The sequence below is a fragment of the Somniosus microcephalus genome, chromosome 12 (assembly GCF_052327205.1).
Source record: "Somniosus microcephalus isolate GS21.2 chromosome 12, FLI_Smic_1.0, whole genome shotgun sequence".
In the NCBI taxonomy this organism is placed as follows: Eukaryota; Metazoa; Chordata; class Chondrichthyes; order Squaliformes; family Somniosidae; genus Somniosus; species Somniosus microcephalus.
This window is the reverse complement of record NC_140998.1, coordinates 187,713,453-187,729,577: the sequence shown is the minus strand read 5'-3', so window position 1 is coordinate 187,729,577 and position 16,125 is coordinate 187,713,453.

Here is a 16,125-nt window from a genome sequence, read left to right as displayed (position 1 = left end):
GGTGCTCACACACCATTCTCCATTCCCTCGTGGGATGGTGCCTTGGTGTTCACACACCATTCTCCATTCCCCCGCGGGGCGGTGCCTTGGTGCTCACACACCATTCTCCATTCCCCCACGGGGCGGTGCCTTGGTGCTCACACACCATTCTCCATTCCCCCCGCGGCGGGGGCGGTGCCTTGGTGCTCACACACCATTCTCCATACCTCCCGCGGGGGAGGCGGTGCCTTGGTGCTCACACACCATTCTCCATTCCCCCGTGGGGGTTGCGGTGCCTTGGTGCTCACACACCATTCTCCATTCCCCCGTTGGGGGGACGGATCCTTGGTTCTCACACACCATTCTCCATTCCCCGTGGAGGGGGAGGCAGTGCCTTGGTGCTCACACACCATTCTCCACTCCCCGTGTGGCGGTGCCTTGGTGCTCACACACCATCCTCCATTCCCCCGGGGGGCGGTGCCTTGGTGCTCACACACCATTCTCCATTCCCCCGTGGGGCAGTGCCTTGGTGCTCACACACCATTCTCCATTCCCCCACGGCGGGGGGCGGTGCCTTGGTGCTCACACACCATTCTCCATTCCCCCACGGCGGTGGGCGGTGCCTTGGTGCTCACACACCATTCCCCATTCCCCCATGGGGCGGTGCCTTGGTGCTCACACACCATTCTCCATTCCCCCGTGGGATGGTGCCTTGGTGTTCACACACCATTCTCCATTCCCCCGTGGGGGGGGGGCGGTGCCTTGGTGCTCACACACCATTCTCCATTCCCCCGTGGGGCGGTGCCTTGGTGCTCACACACCATTCTCCATTCCCCCGCGGGGCGGTGCCTTGTTGCTCACACACCATTCTCCATTCCCCCGGCGGGGGGGCGGTGCCTTGGTGCTCACACACCATTCTCCATTTCCCCGTGGCGGGGGCGGTGCCTTGGTGCTCACACACCATTCTCCATTCCCCGCGGGGCGGTGCCTTAGTGCTCACACACCATTCTCCATTCCCCCGTGTTGCGGTGCCTTGGTGCTCACACACCATCCTCCATTCCCCCGGGGGGCGGTGCCTTGGTGCTCACACACCATTCTCCATTCCCCCGTGGGGCAGTGCCTTGGTGCTCACACACCATTCTCCATTCCCCCGCCGGGGGGGGCTGTGCCTTGGTGCTCCCACACCATTCTCCATTCCCCCGCGGCGGTGGGCGGTGCCTTGGTGCTCACACACCATTCTCCATTCCCCCGCGGGGCGGTGCCATGGTGCTCACACACCATTCTCCATTCCCCCGCGGCGGTGGGCGGTGCCTTGGTGCTCACACACCATTCTACATTCCCCCGCTGGGGGGGCGGTGCCTTGGTGCTCACACACCATTCTGCATTCCCCCGTGGAAGGGGGGCCTGGTGCTCACACACCATTCTCCATTTCTCCATTCCCCGCGGGGCGGTGCCTTGGTGCTCACACACCATTCTCCATTATCGAAACATATAAAATTATGGCAGGCCTGGACAGGCTGAATTCAGAGAGAATGTTTCCAATGGCAGGGGAGCACAGAACCAGGGGCCACAGTCTAAAAATAGCGGGCAAATCATTTAAAACAGAGATGAGGAAGAATTTCTTCACTCAAAGAGTGGTGAGCCTGTGGAATTCCCTGCCACAGAGGGCTGTGAAGGCTAATTCAATAAATATTTTCAAGAGAGAATTGGATATATTTCTGAAGGCTAAGGGGATTAAGGGTTACGGAGAAAAGGCGGGGACGGGGTACTGAACTGGTAAGATCAGCTAAGATCTCAGACGAAGATCAGCCATGATCTCATTGAATGGCGGAGCAGGCTCGAAGGGCCGAATGGCCTACTCCTGTTCCTATCTCTATGTTTCTATGTTTCTATTCTTCATTCCCCCGCGTTGCGGTGCTTGGTGCTCACACACCATTCTCCATTCCCCCGTGGGGCGGTGCCTTGGTGCTCACACACCATTCTCCATTCCCCCGTGGGGCGGTGCCTTGGTGCTCACACACGATTCCCCATTCCCCGTGGGGCGGTGCCTTGGTGCTCACACACCATTCTCCATTCCCCGTGGGGCGGTGCCTTGGTGCTCAGACACCATTCTCCATTCCCCCGCGGGGCGGTGCCATGGTGCTCACACACCATTCTAGATTCCCCCGCGGGGGGGGTGGTGCCTTGGTGCTCACACACCATTCTCCATTCCCCCGTGGGGGGGCGGTTCCTTGGTGCTCACACACCATTCTCCATTCCCCGTGGGTGGGGGGTTCCTTGGTGCTCACACACCATTCTCCATTCCCCGTGGGGGGGGGCGGTGCCTTGGTGCTCACACACCATTCTCCATTCCCCCGTGGGTGGGGTCGGTGCATTGGTGCTCACACACCATTCTCCATTCCCCCGTGGGGGGCGGTGCCTTGGTGCTCACACACCATTCTCCATTCCCCGTGGGGCGGTGCCTTGGTGCTCACTCACCATTCTCCATTCCCCCGTGGGGGCGGCGGTGCCTTGGTGCTCACACACCATTCTCGATTCCCCCGTGGGGCGGTGCCTTGGTGCTCACACACCATTCTCCATTCCCCCGTGGGGGGGCGGTGCCTTAGTGCTCACACACCATTCTCCATTCCCCCGCGGGGCTGGGCGGTGCCTTGGTGCTCACACACCATTCTCCATTCCCCCGCGGGGCGGTGCCTTGGTGCTCAAACACCATTCTCCATTCCCCCGTGGGGTGGCGGTGCCTTGGTGCACACACACCATTCTCCATTCCCCCGTGAGGGGGCGGTGCCTTGGTGCTCACACACCATTCTCCATTCCCCCGCAGGGCGGTGCCTTGGTGCTCACACACCATTCTCCATTCCCCCGTGGGAGCGGGTCCTTGGTGCACACACACCATTCTCCATTCCCCCGTGAGGGGGCGGTGCCTTGGTGCTCAAACACCATTCTCCATTCCCCCGCGGGGCTGGGCGGTGCCTTGGTGCTCACACACCATTCTCCATTCCCCCGCGGCGGTGGTCGGTGCCTTGGTGCTCACACACCATTCTCCATTCCCCCGCGTGCGGGGCGGTGCCTTGGTGCTCACACACCATTCCCCATTCCCCCGTGGGAGCGGGTCCTTGGTGCACACACACCATTCTCCATTCCCCCGTGAGGGGGCGGTGCCTTGGTGCTCAAACACCATTCTCCATTCCCCCGCGGGGCTGGGCGGTGCCTTGGTGCTCACACACCATTCTCCATTCCCCCGCGGCGGTGGTCGGTGCCTTGGTGCTCACACACCATTCTCCATTCCCCCGTGGGGGGGGGCGGTGCCTTGGTGCTCACACACCATTCTCCATTCCCCCGCGGGGCGGTGCCTTGATGCTCAAACACCATTCTCCATTCCCCCGTGGGGTGGCGGTGCCTTGGTGCACACACACCATTCTCCATTCCCCCGTGAGGGGGCGGTGCCTTGGTGCTCACACACCATTCTCCATTCCCCCGCAGGGCGGTGCCTTGGTGCTCACACACCATTCTCCATTCCCCCGTGGGAGCGGGTCCTTGGTGCACACACACCATTCTCCATTCCCCCATGAGGGGGCGGTGCCTTGGTGCTCAAACACCATTCTACATTCCCCCGCGGGGCTGGGCGGTGCCTTGGTGCTCACACACCATTCTCCATTCCCCCGCGGCGGTGGTCGGTGCCTTGGTGCTCACACACCATTCTCCATTCCCCCGCGGGCGGGGCGGTGCCTTGGTGCTCACACTCCATTCCCCATTCCCCCGTGGGGCGGTGCCTTGGTGCTCACACACCATTCTCCATTCCCCCGTGGGATGGTGCCTTGGTGTTCACACACCATTCTCCATTCCCCCGTGGGGGGGGGGGACGGTGCCTTGGTGCTCACACACCATTCTCCATTCCCCCGTGGGGCGGTGCCTTGGTGCTCACACACCATTCTCCATTCCCCCGCGGGGCGGTGCCTTGTTGCTCACACACCATTCTCCATTCCCCCGGCGGGGGGGCGGTGCCTTGGTGCTCACACACCATTCTCCATTTCCCCATGGCGGGGGCGGTGCCTTGGTGCTCACACACCATTCTCCATTCCCCGCGGGGCGGTGCCTTAGTGCTCACACACCATTCTCCATTCCCCCGTGTTGCGGTGCCTTGGTGCTCACACACCATTCTACATTCCCCCGTGTTGCGGTGCCTTGGTGCTCACACACCATTCTCCATTCCCCCGTGTTGCGGTGCCTTGGTGCTCACACACCATCCTCCATTCCCCCGGGGGGCGGTGCCTTGGTGCTCACACACCATTCTCCATTCCCCCGTGGGGCAGTGCCTTGGTGCTCACACACCATTCTCCATTCCCCCGCCGGGGGGGGCTGTGCCTTGGTGCTCCCACACCATTCTCCATTCCCCCGCGGCGGTGGGCGGTGCCTTGGTGCTCACACACCATTCTCCATTCCCCCGCGGGGCGGTGCCATGGTGCTCACACACCATTCTCCATTCCCCCGTGGCGGTGGGCGGTGCCTTGGTGCTCACACACCATTCTACATTCCCCCGCTGGGGGGGCGGTGCCTTGGTGCTCACACACCATTCTCCATTCCCCCGTGGAAGGGGGGCCTTGGTGCTCACACACCATTCTCCATTTCTCCATTCCCCCGCGGGGCGGTGCCTTGGTGCTCACACACCATTCTCCATTATCGAAACATATAAAATTATGGCAGGCCTGGACAGGCTGAATTCAGAGAGAATGTTTCCAATGGCAGGGGAGCACAGAACCAGGGGCCACAGTCTAAAAATAGCGGGCAAATCATTTAAAACAGAGATGAGGAAGAATTTCTTCACTCAAAGAGTGGTGAGCCTGTGGAATTCCCTGCCACAGAGGGCTGTGAAGGCTAATTCAATAAATATTTTCAAGAGAGAATTGGATATATTTCTGAAGGCTAAGGGGATTAAGGGTTACGGAGAAAAGGCGGGGACGGGGTACTGAACTGGTAAGATCAGCTAAGATCTCAGACGAAGATCAGCCATGATCTCATTGAATGGCGGAGCAGGCTCGAAGGGCCGAATGGCCTACACCTGTTCCTATCTCTATGTCTCTATGTTTCTATTCTTCATTCCCCCGCGTTGCGGTGCTTGGTGCTCACACACCATTCTCCATTCCCCCGTGGGGCGGTGCCTTGGTGCTCACACACCATTCTCCATTCCCCCGTGGGGCGGTGCCTTGGTGCTCACACACCATTCCCCATTCCCCGTGGGGCGGTGCCTTGGTGCTCACACACCATTCTCCATTCCCCGTGGGGCGGTGCCTTGGTGCTCAGACACCATTCTCCATTCCCCCGCGGGGCGGTGCCATGGTGCTCACACACCATTCTAGATTCCCCCGCGGGGGGGGTGGTGCCTTGGTGCTCACACACCATTCTCCATTCCCCCGTGGGGGGGCGGTTCCTTGGTGCTCACACACCATTCTCCATTCCCCCGTGGGTGGGGGGTTCCTTGGTGCTCACACACCATTCTCCATTCCCCCGTGGGGGGGGGGCGGTGCCTTGGTGCTCACACACCATTCTCCATTCCCCCGTGGGTGGGGTCGGTGCATTGGTGCTCACACACCATTCTCCATTCCCCCGTGGGGGGGCGGTGCCTTGGTGCTCACACACCATTCTCCATTCCCCCGCGGGGGGGGGGATTCCTTGGTGCTCACACACCATTCTCCATTCCCCCGTGGGGGGGGAGCGGTGCCTTGGTGCTCACACAACATTCTCCATTCCCCCGTGGGGGGGCGGTGCCTTGGTGCTCACACACCATTCTCCATTCCCCGCGGGGCGGTGCCTTGGTGCTCACACACCATTCTCCATTCCCCCGCGGGGGGGGGGGCGGTGCCTTGGTGCTCACACAGCATTCTCCATACCCACCGTGGGGCGGTGCCTTGGTGCTCACACAGCATTCTCCATTCCCCCGCAGGGCGGTGCCTTGGTGCTCACACACCATTCTCCATTCCCCCGCGGGGGGGCGGTGCATTGGTGCTCACACAGCATTCTCCATTCCCCCGCGGGGTGGTGCCTTGGTGCTCACACAGCATTCTCCATTCCCCCGTGGGGGGGGGCGGTGCCTTGGTGCTCACACACCATTCTCCATTCCCCCGTGGGGCGGTGCCTTGGTGCTCACACACCGTTCTCCATTCCCCCGCGGGGGGGGCGGTGCCCTGGGGCTCACACACCATTCTCCATTCCCCCGTGGGGGGGGCGGTGCCTTGGTGCTCACACACCATTCTCCATTCCCCCGTGGGATGGTGCCTTGGTGTTCACACACCATTCTCCATTCCCCCGCGGGGCGGTGCCTTGGTGCTCACGCACCATTCTCCATTCCCCCACGGGGCGGTGCCTTGGTGCTCACACACCATTCTCCATTCCCCCCGCGGCGGGGGCGGTGCCTTGGTGCTCACACACCATTCTCCATACCTCCCGCGGGGGAGGCGGTGCCTTGGTGCTCACACACCATTCTCCATTCCCCCGTGGGGGTGGCGGTGCCTTGGTGCTCACACACCATTCTCCATTCCCCCGTTGGGGGGACGGATCCTTGGTTCTCACACACCATTCTCCATTCCCCGTGGAGGGGGGGGCGGTGCCTTGGTGCTCACACACCATTCTCCACTCCCCGTGTGGCGGTGCCTTGGTGCTCACACACCATCCTCTATTCCCCCGGGGGGCGGTGCCTTGGTGCTCACACACCATTCTCCATTCCCCCGTGGGGCAGTGCCTTGGTGCTCACACACCATTCTCCATTCCCCCACGGCGGGGGGCGGTGCCTTGGTGCTCACACACCATTCTCCATTCCCCCACGGCGGTGGGCGGTGCCTTGGTGCTCACACACCATTCCCCATTCCCCCGTGGGGCGGTGCCTTGGTGCTCACACACCATTCTCCATTCCCCCGTGGGATGGTGCCTTGGTGTTCACACACCATTCTCCATTCCCCCGTGGGGGGGGGGCGGTGCCTTGGTGCTCACACACCATTCTCCATTCCCCCGTGGGGCGGTGCCTTGGTGCTCACACACCATTCTCCATTCCCCCGCGGGGCGGTGCCTTGTTGCTCACACACCATTCTCCATTCCCCCGGCGGGGGGGCGGTGCCTTGGTGCTCACACACCATTCTCCATTTCCCCGTGGCGGGGGCGGTGCCTTGGTGCTCACACACCATTCTCCATTCCCCGCGGGGCGGTGCCTTAGTGCTCACACACCATTCTCCATTCCCCCGTGTTGCGGTGCCTTGGTGCTCACACACCATCCTCCATTCCCCCGGGGGGCGGTGCCTTGGTGCTCACACACCATTCTCCATTCCCCCGTGGGGCAGTGCCTTGGTGCTCACACACCATTCTCCATTCCCCCGCGGCGGTGGGCGGTGCCTTGGTGCTCACACACCATTCTCCATTCCCCCGTGGGGCGGTGCCTTGGTGCTCACACACCATTCTCCATTCCCCCGTGGGGGGGCGGTGCCTTAGTGCTCACACACCATTCTCCATTCCCCCGCGGGGCTGGGCGGTGCCTTGGTGCTCACACACCATTCTCCATTCCCCCGCGGGGCGGTGCCTTGGTGCTCAAACACCATTCTCCATTCCCCCGTGGGGTGGCGGTGCCTTGGTGCACACACACCATTCTCCATTCCCCCGTGAGGGGGCGGTGCCTTGGTGCTCACACACCATTCTCCATTCCCCCGCAGGGCGGTGCCTTGGTGCTCACACACCATTCTCCATTCCCCCGTGGGAGCGGGTCCTTGGTGCACACACACCATTCTCCATTCCCCCGTGAGGGGGCGGTGCCTTGGTGCTCAAACACCATTCTCCATTCCCCCGCGGGGCTGGGCGGTGCCTTGGTGCTCACACACCATTCTCCATTCCCCCGCGGCGGTGGTCGGTGCCTTGGTGCTCACACACCATTCTCCATTCCCCCGCGGGCGGGGCGGTGCCTTGGTGCTCACACACCATTCCCCATTCCCCCGTGGGGCGGTGCCTTGGTGCTCACACACCATTCTCCATTCCCCCGTGGGATGGTGCCTTGGTGTTCACACACCATTCTCCATTCCCCCGTGGGGGGGGGGGCGGTGCCTTGGTGCTCACACACCATTCTCCATTCCCCCGCGGGGCGGTGCCTTGATGCTCAAACACCATTCTCCATTCCCCCGTGGGGTGGCGGTGCCTTGGTGCACACACACCATTCTCCATTCCCCCGTGAGGGGGTGGTGCCTTGGTGCTCACACACCATTCTCCATTCCCCCGCAGGGCGGTGCCTTGGTGCTCACACACCATTCTCCATTCCCCCGTGGGAGCGGGTCCTTGGTGCACACACACCATTCTCCATTCCCCCGTGAGGGGGCGGTGCCTTGGTGCTCAAACACCATTCTACATTCCCCCGCGGGGCTGGGCGGTGCCTTGGTGCTCACACACCATTCTCCATTCCCCCGCGGCGGTGGTCGGTGCCTTGGTGCTCACACACCATTCTCCATTCCCCCGCGGGCGGGGCGGTGCCTTGGTGCTCACACTCCATTCCCCATTCCCCCGTGGGGCGGTGCCTTGGTGCTCACACACCATTCTCCATTCCCCCGTGGGATGGTGCCTTGGTGTTCACACACCATTCTCCATTCCCCCGTGGGGGGGGGGACGGTGCCTTGGTGCTCACACACCATTCTCCATTCCCCCGTGGGGCGGTGCCTTGGTGCTCACACACCATTCTCCATTCCCCCGCGGGGCGGTGCCTTGTTGCTCACACACCATTCTCCATTCCCCCGGCGGGGGGGCGGTGCCTTGGTGCTCACACACCATTCTCCATTTCCCCATGGCGGGGGCGGTGCCTTGGTGCTCACACACCATTCTCCATTCCCCGCGGGGCGGTGCCTTAGTGCTCACACACCATTCTCCATTCCCCCGTGTTGCGGTGCCTTGGTGCTCACACACCATTCTCCATTCCCCCGTGTTGCGGTCCCTTGGTGCTCACACACCATTCTCCATTCCCCCGTGTTGCGGTGCCTTGGTGCTCACACACCATCCTCCATTCCCCCGGGGGGCGGTGCCTTGGTGCTCACACACCATTCTCCATTCCCCCGTGGGGCAGTGCCTTGGTGCTCACACACCATTCTCCATTCCCCCGCCGGGGGGGGCTGTGCCTTGGTGCTCCCACACCATTCTCCATTCCCCCGCGGCGGTGGGCGGTGCCTTGGTGCTCACACACCATTCTCCATTCCCCCGCGGGGCGGTGCCATGGTGCTCACACACCATTCTCCATTCCCCCGCGGCGGTGGGCGGTGCCTTGGTGCTCACACACCATTCTACATTCCCCCGCTGGGGGGGCGGTGCCTTGGTGCTCACACACCATTCTCCATTCCCCGTGGAAGGGGGGCCTTGGTGCTCACACACCATTCTCCATTTCTCCATTCCCCCGCGGGGCGGTGCCTTGGTGCTCACACACCATTCTCCATTATCGAAACATATAAAATTATGGCAGGCCTGGACAGGCTGAATTCAGAGAGAATGTTTCCAATGGCAGGGGAGCACAGAACCAGGGGCCACAGTCTAAAAATAGCGGGCAAATCATTTAAAACAGAGATGAGGAAGAATTTCTTCACTCAAAGAGTGGTGAGCCTGTGGAATTCCCTGCCACAGAGGGCTGTGAAGGCTAATTCAATAAATATTTTCAAGAGAGAATTGGATATATTTCTGAAGGCTAAGGGGATTAAGGGTTACGGAGAAAAGGCGGGGACGGGGTACTGAACTGGTAAGATCAGCTAAGATCTCAGACGAAGATCAGCCATGATCTCATTGAATGGCGGAGCAGGCTCGAAGGGCCGAATGGCCTACACCTGTTCCTATCTCTATGTTTCTATGTTTCTATTCTCCATTCCCCCGCGTTGCGGTGCTTGGTGCTCACACACCATTCTCCATTCCCCCGTGGGGCGGTGCCTTGGTGCTCACACACCATTCTCCATTCCCCGTGGGGCGGTGCCTTGGTGCTCACCCACCATTCCCCATTCCCCGTGGGGCGGTGCCTTGGTGCTCACACACCATTCTCCATTCCCCGTGGGGCGGTGCCTTGGTGCTCAGACACCATTCTCCATTCCCCCGCGGGGCGGTGCCATGGTGCTCACACACCATTCTAGATTCCCCCGCGGGGGGGGTGGTGCCTTGGTGCTCACACACCATTCTCCATTCCCCCGTGGGGGGGCGGTTCCTTGGTGCTCACACACCATTCTCCATTCCCCCGTGGGTGGGGGGTTCCTTGGTGCTCACACACCATTCTCCATTCCCCCGTGGGGGGGGGGCGGTGCCTTGGTGCTCACACACCATTCTCCATTCCCCCGTGGGTGGGGTCGGTGCATTGGTGCTCACACACCATTCTCCATTCCCCCGTGGGGGGGCGGTGCCTTGGTGCTCACACACCATTCTCCATTCCCCCGCGGGGGGGGGGATGCCTTGGTGCTCACACACCATTCTCCATTCCCCCGTGGGGGGGGAGCGGTGCCTTGGTGCTCACACAACATTCTCCATTCCCCCGTGGGGGGGCGGTGCCTTGGTTCTCACACACCATTCTCCATTCCCCGCGGGGCGGTGCCTTGGTGCTCACACACCATTCTCCATTCCCCCGCGGGGGGGTGGCGGTGCCTTGGTGCTCACACAGCATTCTCCATACCCACCGTGGGGCGGTGCCTTGGTGCTCACACAGCATTCTCCATTCCCCCGCAGGGCGGTGCCTTGGTGCTCACACACCATTCTCCATTCCCCCGCGGGGGGGCGGTGCATTGGTGCTCACACAGCATTCTCCATTCCCCCGCGGGGTGGTGCCTTGGTGCTCACACACCATTCTCCATTCCCCCGTGGGGGGGGCGGTGCCTTGGTGCTCACACACCATTCTCCATTCCCCCGTGGGGCGGTGCCTTGGTGCTCACACACCGTTCTCCATTCCCCCGCGGGGGGGGCGGTGCCCTGGGGCTCACACACCATTCTCCATTCCCCCGTGGGGGGGGCGGTGCCTTGGTGCTCACACACCATTCTCCATTCCCCCGCGGGGCGGTGCCTTGGTGCTCACGCACCATTCTCCATTCCCCCACGGGGCGGTGCCTTGGTGCTCACACACCATTCTCCATTCCCCCCGCGGCGGGGGGCGGTGCCTTGGTGCTCACACACCATTCTCCATACCTCCCGCGGGGGAGGCGGTGCCTTGGTGCTCACACACCATTCTCCATTCCCCCGTGGGGGTGGCGGTGCCTTGGTGCTCACACACCATTCTCCATTCCCCCGTTGGGGGGACGGATCCTTGGTTCTCACACACCATTCTCCATTCCCCGTGGAGGGGGGGGCGGTGCCTTGGTGCTCACACACCATTCTCCACTCCCCGTGTGGCGGTGCCTTGGTGCTCACACACCATCCTCCATTCCCCCGGGGGGCGGTGCCTTGGTGCTCACACACCATTCTCCATTCCCCCGTGGGGCAGTGCCTTGGTGCTCACACACCATTCTCCATTCCCCCACGGCGGGGGGCGGTGCCTTGGTGCTCACACACCATTCTCCATTCCCCCACGGCGGTGGGCGGTGCCTTGGTGCTCACACACCATTCCCCATTCCCCCGTGGGGCGGTGCCTTGGTGCTCACACACCATTCTCCATTCCCCCGTGGGATGGTGCCTTGGTGTTCACACACCATTCTCCATTCCCCCGTGGGGGGGGGGCGGTGCCTTGGTGCTCACACACCATTCTCCATTCCCCCGTGGGGCGGTGCCTTGGTGCTCACACACCATTCTCCATTCCCCCGCGGGGCGGTGCCTTGTTGCTCACACACCATTCTCCATTCCCCCGGCGGGGGGGCGGTGCCTTGGTGCTCACACACCATTCTCCATTTCCCCGTGGCGGGGGCGGTGCCTTGGTGCTCACACACCATTCTCCATTCCCCGCGGGGCGGTGCCTTAGTGCTCACACACCATTCTCCATTCCCCCGTGTTGCGGTGCCTTGGTGCTCACACACCATCCTCCATTCCCCCGGGGGGCGGTGCCTTGGTGCTCACACACCATTCTCCATTCCCCCGTGGGGCAGTGCCTTGGTGCTCACACACCATTCTCCATTCCCCCGCCGGGGGGGGCTGTGCCTTGGTGCTCCCACACCATTCTCCATTCCCCCGCGGCGGTGGGCGGTGCCTTGGTGCTCACACACCATTCTCCATTCCCCCGCGGGGCGGTGCCATGGTGCTCACACACCATTCTCCATTCCCCCGCGGCGGTGGGCGGTGCCTTGGTGCTCACACACCATTCTACATTCCCCCGCTGGGGGGGCGGTGCCTTGGTGCTCACACACCATTCTCCATTCCCCCGTGGAAGGGGGGCCTTGGTGCTCACACACCATTCTCCATTCCTCCATTCCCCCGCGGGGCGGTGCCTTGGTGCTCACACACCATTCTCCATTATCGAAACATATAAAATTATGGCAGGCCTGGACAGGCTGAATTCAGAGAGAATGTTTCCAATGGCAGGGGAGCACAGAACCAGGGGCCACAGTCTAAAAATAGCGGGCAAATCATTTAAAACAGAGATGAGGAAGAATTTCTTCACTCAAAGAGTGGTGAGCCTGTGGAATTCCCTGCCACAGAGGGCTGTGAAGGCTAATTCAATAAATATTTTCAAGAGAGAATTGGATATATTTCTGAAGGCTAAGGGGATTAAGGGTTACGGAGAAAAGGCGGGGACGGGGTACTGAACTGGTCAGATCAGCTAAGATCTCAGACGAAGATCAGCCATGAACTCATTGAATGGCGGAGCAGGCTCGAAGGGCCGAATGGCCTACTCCTGTTCCTATCTCTATGTTTCTATGTTTCTATTCTCCATTCCCCCGCGTTGCGGTGCTTGGTGCTCACACACCATTCTCCATTCCCCCGTGGGGCGGTGCCTTGGTGCTCACACACCATTCTCCATTCCCCCATGGGGCGGTGCCTTGGTGCTCACACACCATTCCCCATTCCCCGTGGGGCGGTGCCTTGGTGCTCACACACCATTCTCCATTCCCCGTGGGGCGGTGCCTTGGTGCTCAGACACCATTCTCCATTCCCCCGCGGGGCGGTGCCATGGTGCTCACACACCATTCTAGATTCCCCCGCGGGGGGGGTGGTGCCTTGGTGCTCACACACCATTCTCCATTCCCCCGTGGGGGGGCGGTTCCTTGGTGCTCACACACCATTCTCCATTCCCCCGTGGGTGGGGGGTTCCTTGGTGCTCACACACCATTCTCCATTCCCCCGTGGGGGGGGGCGGTGCCTTGGTGCTCACACACCATTCTCCATTCCCCCGTGGGTGGGGTCGGTGCATTGGTGCTCACACACCATTCTCCATTCCCCCGTGGGGGGGCGGTGCCTTGGTGCTCACACACCATTCTCCATTCCCCCGCGGGGGGGGGATGCCTTGGTGCTCACTCACCATTCTCCATTGCCCCGTGGGGGCGGCGGTGCCTTGGTGCTCACACACCATTCTCCATTCCCCCGTGGGGCGGTGCCTTGGTGCTCACACACCATTCTCCATTCCCCCGTGGGGGGGCGGTGCCTTAGTGCTCACACACCATTCTCCATTCCCCCGCGGGGCTGGGCGGTGCCTTGGTGCTCACACACCATTCTCCATTCCCCCGCGGGGCGGTGCCTTGGTGCTCAAACACCATTCTCCATTTCCCCGTGGGGTGGCGGTGCCTTGGTGCACACACACCATTCTCCATTCCCCCGTGAGGGGGCGGTGCCTTGGTGCTCACACACCATTCTCCATTCCCCCGCAGGGCGGTGCCTTGGTGCTCACACACCATTCTCCATTCCCCCGTGGGAGCGGGTCCTTGGTGCACACACACCATTCTCCATTCCCCCGTGAGGGGGCGGTGCCTTGGTGCTCAAACACCATTCTCCATTCCCCCGCGGGGCTGGGCGGTGCCTTGGTGCTCACACACCATTCTCCATTCCCCCGCGGCGGTGGTCGGTGCCTTGGTGCTCACACACCATTCTCCATTCCCCCGCGGGCGGGGCGGTGCCTTGGTGCTCACACACCATTCCCCATTCCCCCGTGGGGCGGTGCCTTGGTGCTCACACACCATTCTCCATTCCCCCGTGGGATGGTGCCTTGGTGTTCACACACCATTCTCCATTCCCCCGTGGGGGGGGGGCGGTGCCTTGGTGCTCACACACCATTCTCCATTCCCCCGTGGGGCGGTGCCTTGGTGCTCACACACCATTCTCCATTCCCCCGCGGGGCGGTGCCTTGTTGCTCACACACCATTCTCCATTCCCCCGGCGGTGGGGCGGTGCCTTGGTGCTCACACACCATTCTCCATTTCCCCGTGGCGGGGGCGGTGCCTTGGTGCTCACACACCATTCTCCATTCCCCGCGGGGCGGTGCCTTAGTGCTCACACACCATTCTCCATTCCCCCGTGTTGCGGTGCCTTGGTGCTCACACACCATTCTCCATTCCCCCGTGTTGCGGTGCCTTGGTGCTCACACACCATTCTCCATTCCCCCGTGTTGCGGTGCCTTGGTGCTCACACACCATCCTCCATTCCCCCGGGGGGCGGTGCCTTGGTGCTCACACACCATTCTCCATTCCCCCGTGGGGCAGTGCCTTGGTGCTCACACACCATTCTCCATTCCCCCGCCGGGGGGGGCTGTGCCTTGGTGCTCCCACGCCATTCTCCATTCCCCCGCGGCGGTGGGTGGTGCCTTGGTGCTCACACACCATTCTCCATTCCCCCGCGGGGCGGTGCCATGGTGCTCACACACCATTCTCCATTCCCCTGCGGCGGTGGGCGGTGCCTTGGTGCTCACACACCATTCTACATTCCCCCGCTGGGGGGGCGGTGCCTTGGTGCTCACACACCATTCTCCATTCCCCCGTGGAAGGGGGGCCTTGGTGCTCACACACCATTCTCCATTTCTCCATTCCCCCGCGGGGCGGTGCCTTGGTGCTCACACACCATTCTCCATTATCGAAACATATAAAATTATGGCAGGCCTGGACAGGCTGAATTCAGAGAGAATGTTTCCAATGGCAGGGGAGCACAGAACCAGGGGCCACAGTCTAAAAATAGCGGGCAAATCATTTAAAACAGAGATGAGGAAGAATTTCTTCACTCAAAGAGTGGTGAGCCTGTGGAATTCCCTGCCACAGAGGGCTGTGAAGGCTAATTCAATAAATATTTTCAAGAGAGAATTGGATATATTTCTGAAGGCTAAGGGGATTAAGGGTTACGGAGAAAAGGCGGGGACGGGGTACTGAACTGGTCAGATCAGCTAAGATCTCAGACGAAGATCAGCCATGAACTCATTGAATGGCGGAGCAGGCTCGAAGGGCCGAATGGCCTACTCCTGTTCCTATCTCTATGTTTCTATGTTTCTATTCTCCATTCCCCCGCATTGCGGTGCTTGGTGCTCACACACCATTCTCCATTCCCCCGTGGGGCGGTGCCTTGGTGCTCACACACCATTCTCCATTCCCCCGTGGGGCGGTGCCTTGGTGCTCACACACCATTCCCCATTCCCCGTGGGGCGGTGCCTTGGTGCTCACACACCATTCTCCATTCCCCGTGGGGCGGTGCCTTGGTGCTCAGACACCATTCTCCATTCCCCCGCGGGGCGGTGCCATGGTGCTCACACACCATTCTAGATTCCCCCGCGGGGGGGGTGGTGCCTTGGTGCTCACACACCATTCTCCATTCCCCCGTGGGGGGGCGGTTCCTTGGTGCTCACACACCATTCTCCATTCCCCCGTGGGTGGGGGGTTCCTTGGTGCTCACACACCATTCTCCATTCCCCCGTGGGGGGGGGCGGTGCCTTGGTGCTCACACACCATTCTCCATTCCCCCGTGGGTGGGGTCGGTGCATTGGTGCTCACACACCATTCTCCATTCCCCCGTGGGGGGGCGGTGCCTTGGTGCTCACACACCATTCTCCATTCCCCCGCGGGGGGGGGATGCCTTGGTGCTCACACACCATTCTCCATTCCCCCGTGGGGGGGGAGCGGTGCCTTGGTGCTCACACAACATTCTCCATTCCCCCGTGGGGGGGCGGTGCCTTGGTGCTCACACACCATTCTCCATTCCCCGCGGGGCGGTGCCTTGGTGCTCACACACCATTCTCCATTCCCCCGCGGGGGTGGGGTGCGGTGCCTTGGT